This window comes from Macrobrachium rosenbergii, chromosome 56 (genome assembly GCF_040412425.1).
Source record: "Macrobrachium rosenbergii isolate ZJJX-2024 chromosome 56, ASM4041242v1, whole genome shotgun sequence".
NCBI classification, from domain to species: domain Eukaryota; kingdom Metazoa; phylum Arthropoda; class Malacostraca; order Decapoda; family Palaemonidae; genus Macrobrachium; species Macrobrachium rosenbergii.
Window position 1 is genome coordinate 60,074,196 of NC_089796.1, and position 6,934 is coordinate 60,081,129.

At 43.9% G+C, this 6,934-nt stretch overlaps 1 protein-coding gene across 1 annotated transcript in view; it reads left to right on the forward strand.

Moving 5' to 3' along the window:
* LOC136836675 (ankyrin-3-like) overlaps positions 1-1,503 on the forward strand; it is a 264,679-nt gene extending 263,176 nt beyond the window's left edge. The window contains exon 14 of the mRNA XM_067101149.1: positions 516-1,503. The gene's annotated coding sequence lies outside the window, so the exon portion shown is untranslated. The remainder of the gene's footprint in view (positions 1-515) is intronic.
* Positions 1,504-6,934: the final 5,431 nt, after the last annotated feature.

Genomic DNA, 6,934 nt, shown 5'->3' on the forward strand with positions numbered 1-6,934 from the left:
TTGTTCATGAATATACCATTCATCATAAAAGTTTTATTGGATGACAGGGACTTCTTGAAGTGATACAGTATTTAAAGCTGATGAAGCAGTCATCAGCTCATAAATTGATTGATTTGGGCGTATGTTTGTAGTTTATTTTTTATATATTTTCTATGCTCTGTCAATCCAGCAGTGACTTGATGCTTCATGGATAGCATTTTCTTAAAATGAGTAATATTTTTTCCACATTCCTGTATTGGGAAACAGGTGTCTCATTTCCACATCCTTATTTTTAGAGAATCTTTTAACTACCCTACCTCTGAAGTATAGCAAAGTACTGCTCTGTATTCAGCGATGGTGAGACTTTTGTGCCATCTTTGTCATGAGCTGTATTTCTCTTTACACAATTAAGTTTAGTGCTGTTAAATTATGGTTGTATAGTGAAGTAATGTATTGTATGTCTTTTTGGATATGTTGTTCATCAACTATTAGAACTACTGAAGTTAACTAGCATGATATTATCTTGTACTTTCCAGTGGCTCGAGATGGGGAAAGCAATTATCTGCCACTTGGAAGACAAGCTGAAAGAAACCCCTCCAGTGAAGCATTTACCATGGATGATGTTCCATAATGGAGAGAGAGTGCAATATAAAGTAAATACAATACTGTAATCCTAGAGGCTTATTCCTAAAGATACTTTTTAGAGCTCAGGATTTGACTTGTGATATTGTATTGTGTAGTACTAACTTTTATGTGATAAGAATGCATAATCAGTTTATGGTCTTAGCTCACTTTTAAAGGCTATGTGCATCACGAAACCTACAATTGAAAAAGCAATGACAACATTTATTCTCTGTATAAGTGATGCAGGTTTTTTTACAAATAACGCTTGCAGTGCATTGGCCTTTGTTTTGATAATTTGGGACCAATACCTTTCTCTCTTGTGGATAGAGAGATTATCGTAAGAAGTACAAACAGTTGTCTTATTAGAGCTGTTCACTTTTGTGCAGAGTTGTCTCTTGTAAGGCAATGATTTGCATGTAGACATTATTTTTTTTAATAACTTTAAAACTACAGTACTTTATTACAACTGACATATGTCTATATGTAGCCTGTGCATTGCATATCTTTTTTATTAATGTGTTTAGATAAGTAATTTTTCAAGGTAAATAAAATTTAGATGCTGTTATTGCAAAAGAGTAAGAATTCATGACTTACATTCCACAAAGTTAAGTAATTTATGACAAGGTATTCATTTGTGAATCAACAGATTGATAGCAAAGAAGTAGGTTTTTACATGAAAGTAGTATTTAAGTCATTTGTTGTACGTATTGGTAGAATGAGTCATAATGTTCACTCATTTTCATAATCTAAATAAGTACTGTATCTTTTTCATTCAGTACAGTAGTGAAAAGAAAATACTGTACAGTAACTGTGGTAATGCAGCATCGGGTTGACAGTAGGATGCTTTCAAACTTTTATATTTTGTTAATACAGTATACAAAAAAGATGAGTGAAGCTGTGCCAGAGAAGTATTTTTATCCTCAAGATTAGTAATACAGAATGTGTTATCGAAAGAAGAGAAGAGTCCATGTTCCGTAAAATGTACAAATACCAGTACTCTACATGTCGTGTATACAATAAGTCAATATTTTTTTGGGATACAAATGTTGGAAGAGGATCCAAATCATACATAACAAGGCAGCAAGTGTGTCTGCTCCTGAAAGTGGTTAGCTTTGTGGTGACATTTTATATAAGAGGAGTTGTATCTTTTGTCATGAAATAGAGGACATCCTATGATACTGTATAGTTTATTTTGGGTTTAGAATTACTTACATTTCTTCCCAACAGTTAATGGAGTTCTAAGCTGAAGTGTAACTAGACTTCAAAGACTTCATGAAAACCTATGGACGTGCAGCTTTAGTGAAGAATATTAATATTGTACAGCACCCTGGAGATTATCAGTAAAGCTCCTATGCTCTATAATGCAAGCCTCTATACAGTACAGTAGTAAAATTAGCTTGCTAAATTATATATGGAAGTCTGTTCTAAAGGTTATTCAAAAGTAATCTCAATGTAATTCTTTCTCATAGGCATTTTTTTTTGTTAGTTGTGCTCTTCGTCATCTTAACCTCATATTGTGTGTTAGGTGTGACATCTGAGAGCAACTATCTATAACTGACTCTCATTACTGTACTCAGACATAAGGAGTTGCTCAAAACTAACTTAGCTTTTTTATCTCCTTCTCCCTGCTCCATTTTTTCTTTACAATCATGATCAACTCATACCAAACCAATTTCTGTTTTAAATTTGAGGTTGGACAGTATACTTCCTCCCAGTAGGATTCAAGCAGCTGTTTTAGTGTAAGATCAAAAACCAATGTTAGACCTGGCTCTTTTAAGTTTGACCCCATCTTGACAAATTGATTGTTGTTAGGACACAAAAGGCTCAGTTTTAAATTCAGGCAGATCTCCAAGGGATGGCTATTTATGGATAGATTTAAATGGTATTCCTCCTCTAGATGGATCCCTATGGAGTGTTAACTTAACAAATGTTTCAAATCATAGAAAATGAGTGTATGATTGAAATTCATTCCAGGGAGAGTAATATGGTACTGTACTTCTAAACACATTACAGGAGGAGTATAAGAAAAGAATATACTGTATGCTACTTGAATCAATGAGATTATTGCAGTATCCATGACCTGGAAATATATCAGATCACCAAAAATAAAAAGATTATAAAACAACACTGAGAATTGCAAAGATATTCACAACAAATTCTCTAAAAGAAAATTTAATTCCTTGGCCACAACAGAGAGGTATACATAATTGTACCAAAACCACTGACTTTGCAAGTTAAGCTCTAAATTTGGGCATGTTGTACATTTAAGAAGGGCCTTAGTAATGTAATGCAATAGTGCAGCTTTTGTGTTTGAACCTCATACCACAAGTTAGACTTATGCTATCACCAAATATACAGTACTAAAGATGGTGCTACACATTGCAGAGGTTCAAGAGAAATGTCAAAAGAGAGACTGATCCTTTATTATTCTCGACAGATGTTTATAAAACAAAAAGCGGACAGAAAGGTAGCGGGCGACCCGAGGGCCCCTGCTGCGTCCATACAGAATTTGTGTTTTCTGACAAGCATGAAAATACGTACAATATTCGTTACATGGCATATAAAAAGTAGATATACATATCGGCAGAAAGGCCATACAATGATGCATAAGATGAGGTATATAAAGAATCTGAAATAAAGACAGGTAATATACATGATGTGATTAATGTACATCTGAAGGTAGAAACACAAGAAAGGAGAGGGGCGATTTGTCGCCCTTACAAATACTCCCCCCCAACCTCTCAAGACAATAATTAGAGGAGCAATTATTGGATGAAATGACATTAATCACAGAGGCGCTGGGGCAGTCGGAGTAGGTCCTTGCTTCTGGAGAACTGTGGGCGTGGGGTGGAGCTGACACCTGGGGTTGGCTGGATGAGTTTCCTGGGCTGCCCCAGGCCCCGCCTTGGTGAGGAAGCGGGTGCGTCTGCAGGCAGGTATTGAGGGGAGACTCTGGGACGCCTGCCTTTTTCTTCACGCACTCCGCTGTCCGACAGGAATGCGAGTTTCAGCTTGTCGATGGTGATCCAGTCCTCCCGACCGTGGATGTCGAGGAGGAATGGCTTTGCTGGCTTGCCTGATGACTCGGTGGGGCCCCCTGTAGGGCCTGGTTAAGGTGCAGGAGTGTAAGGCAGGTGAGCTGAATGTCTTGTGGCAGGGCGCGAACTTTTGTGCGAGTTCCCTCAACCTCGGGAGGTGGGTGTAGGCGCCGTCATTCTCCGGGGACGGCCAGTGTTTCCCCGTAGACCTTCTCAGTAGGGAAGGCATCGCCATTTGCTTTCGGTGCGGTGCGGAGACCCAGCAGGACCCAGGGCAGCTGTTCCTTCCACCTCTCGTCGGTGCAACGTGCCTTGAGAGCTGCTTTTAGAGAGCCGTGCGCCCTCTCGACCATGCCATTCGCTGTGCGGTTGTATGCCATTGTGCTGTGTAGAGTTGTACCCATCAGGCATGCCAAGGAGACCCAGAGCTCTGACAGGAAGGCAGGACCCCTGTCCATAGTGATGCTGTCTGGCACTCCAAAGCAGCTTATCCAACTGGAGAGGAGGGCCTCTGCGCATGATGTTGACGCTTCATCCATGAGGGTTGCTTCAGGCCAGCGAGTGGAGCGGTCTCTGACTGTCAGGAGGTATCTGGCTCCCTCCGACTGCGGAAGGGCCCCGACGATGTCAATGTGGATGTGGCCGAACCACCGATGAGGCTGGGGAAAATCGCCGATCCCGGACTCAGTGTGCCGGGATATTTTGTTTGTCTGGCACGGGATGCAGTTCCTTGCCCACTGGTGGACGTCCTTGTTGATGCTATGCCAATGGGTGGGAGAGACCGTGGACTATGTTGAACACTTGATTTCTCCTCGAGGCGGGCACCAGGGCGTGGGCGGCTGTGCTGGTGTCGAGGAGAGTTTGTCCGAGTTTGCTAGACGGGCACGCCTTCCCATTTGAGAGCCGTCACTGCCGCCCCAGATCCGCGATCTCTGGGTCCGGCTGTTTGTTGCCTCTCGCAGGTCTTTGTAGTTGATGCCGAGGTGAAGGGAATTGATTTTCTCTTGACAGAGCGTCATTCACTGGGTTTTTCTTGCCAGGAATGTAGTTGTTGGTGCAACTGAATTCAGAGATGGCGGTCAGGTGCCACTGTTGCCTTGCAGACCACGCGTCCCCCTGCTTTGCGAATGCATGAACCAAGGGTTGTGGTCTGTTAGGATTGTGAATTCGGTTCCCTCCAGCAGGTACTTGAAGTGCCTCACACCCTGGTAGATAGCCAGCAGCTCTCGCAGCAAAATACTGCATCCTGGTTCAAGCAGGCAGACATCCATTTCCATGAAGCTAAAATCACAGACAAGGAAACCAAAGTGGATGTTGCCATGACAATGCTGCCAGAGGAGGTCTTCAACAAAATCACCCCATGGTTGGACTCGCAGCCGGGCAAAGTCAAGTACGAAGACCTAGAAAGAAACTCATAGACACGTACTCCATGCCCATCCCAGAGAGAGCCAAACGCGCCCTTGACCTGATGAACCAGCCCCTGGGGGACGCATCACCCAGGGATGCCTGGGGCGAACTACAGGGTCTCCTGATGCTGCTGGGCTTCAACTCAGACGGACGGAGGAGGGAGATCAGCTTGTCACGGGAAATATTCCTGTGACGCCTTCCACAGGAGGTGGGCACAAATCATGGAAGCAGACGTGCTCTTGATGGACAAATTGGTGAGCGTCGCACACAAACTCCACGAGGTCACCAAGGCCTCCAAGCACACCACAACACCTGCATCCTGGTAACAGAAGCCGAAGAGGGGGACACGAACGCGGTATACAGGAAGAAGGCACTGCCGCAGCAGCAAAAGACGAAGACAGACCTCGCCAAAGCAGACGTACCAGAATTCCTCCACAAAACAAGACCTCAGATGAAGAGATCGGCATCCCAAAATGAGGCTGAGGACGTCCCAAGGACCGCAGTAAGGATGTCATCTGTCCGGCAAAACCGCCAGACAACTCAGCGGTCGAAACCGCCCCACAACCACAGATATCAAGAACTCGGGGTCGGCTCCTGCTCCCAAGAAGATACCGTGATTAACATTCAACAGATCTTCCAGTCATTATTCCATAATAATTGTCTTTGGGGGGAGTACTTGTAAAGATGTCTTCTTTACCCATTAGTTACGATCATTGTAAAGGTGTCAAGCGCCTCTTCATTTCTGCATTAATCATGTCATGTATATTACCTGTTATTATTTCATATTCTTATATATCTCTCCACACGTATTATTGTCCGGCCTTTCCGCTGATGTATGTAACCACTTTTGTATGTTTATTTTAACACAAATTATTCTCATTTATATGTCATCTAACAAACGCAAACTCTTGCCCAAATGCATGACATGGGATCCGCAGGTCGGTGACCGCCTTTCCGTCCACATTCCTCAATGTATACCTGGCTTCCGACAAATAAATCAGTCATACCCAGACCTGTCATCTTGAATCTCAAACTGGTGACCTGAGAAGTGACAGGTAAACATGCGGTTTTGACCCAGCCATTACCAGACTAAATACAGCCGCATTCACCTTCAGAGAGCCTTTAGCGGACTCAAAATGGCGATGCAGTCTAGGCCTCTGAAAGCTCCTTCCTCAGAGGAACCCCATGCCATTAACGGACTAATAACGGCATCCCCACAAGGGCACATTTTGGTATTTCGAACGGTTTTGGCCCTCGCCATTCATGACACATGTCGACCACTCGAATTCTAACACCATTAGTGGACTAAATACGGCGCGTACTCGCGTTTTGGTGTGTGACAGTAAAGATGGCAAAGCCTGAATTACAATGTGAATCCGGAAACACAGAAATCGTCTGCGTGTCCACAAAGCCAGATGCGGTGAAGCTTCCCCCCGTTTTCGCGCCAGAACACAGTATCTTGGTTTCTGCATGCTGATGCTCACTTCCGCGTGGTGTGCATCACAGATGAGAATACCAAGGCAGATGTTACCATGACAATGCTACCTGAAGTGGTCTTCAACAAAGTCTCCCCATGGCTTGACTCACAGCCAGACAAGGTCATGTACTCGGCCTTGTGAGACAAGCTGATACAAACATATTCGATGCCCGTCCCCGAAAGAGCACAGTGCGCACTAAACCTGTTGACCCAGGCCCTAGGGGAAGCACCACCCAGGGACGCCTGGGACGAACTGCAAGGTCTGGTAACAATACCGGGCGTCGACACAGACGGGCGCAGGAAGAAAATCAGCCTGACAAAAGCAACATATTCCTGCGGTGCCTTCCACAGGAGGTGAGGGGCCAAATTAAAGACACAGACGCCCTTCCCATGGATGAGCTGGTCAACG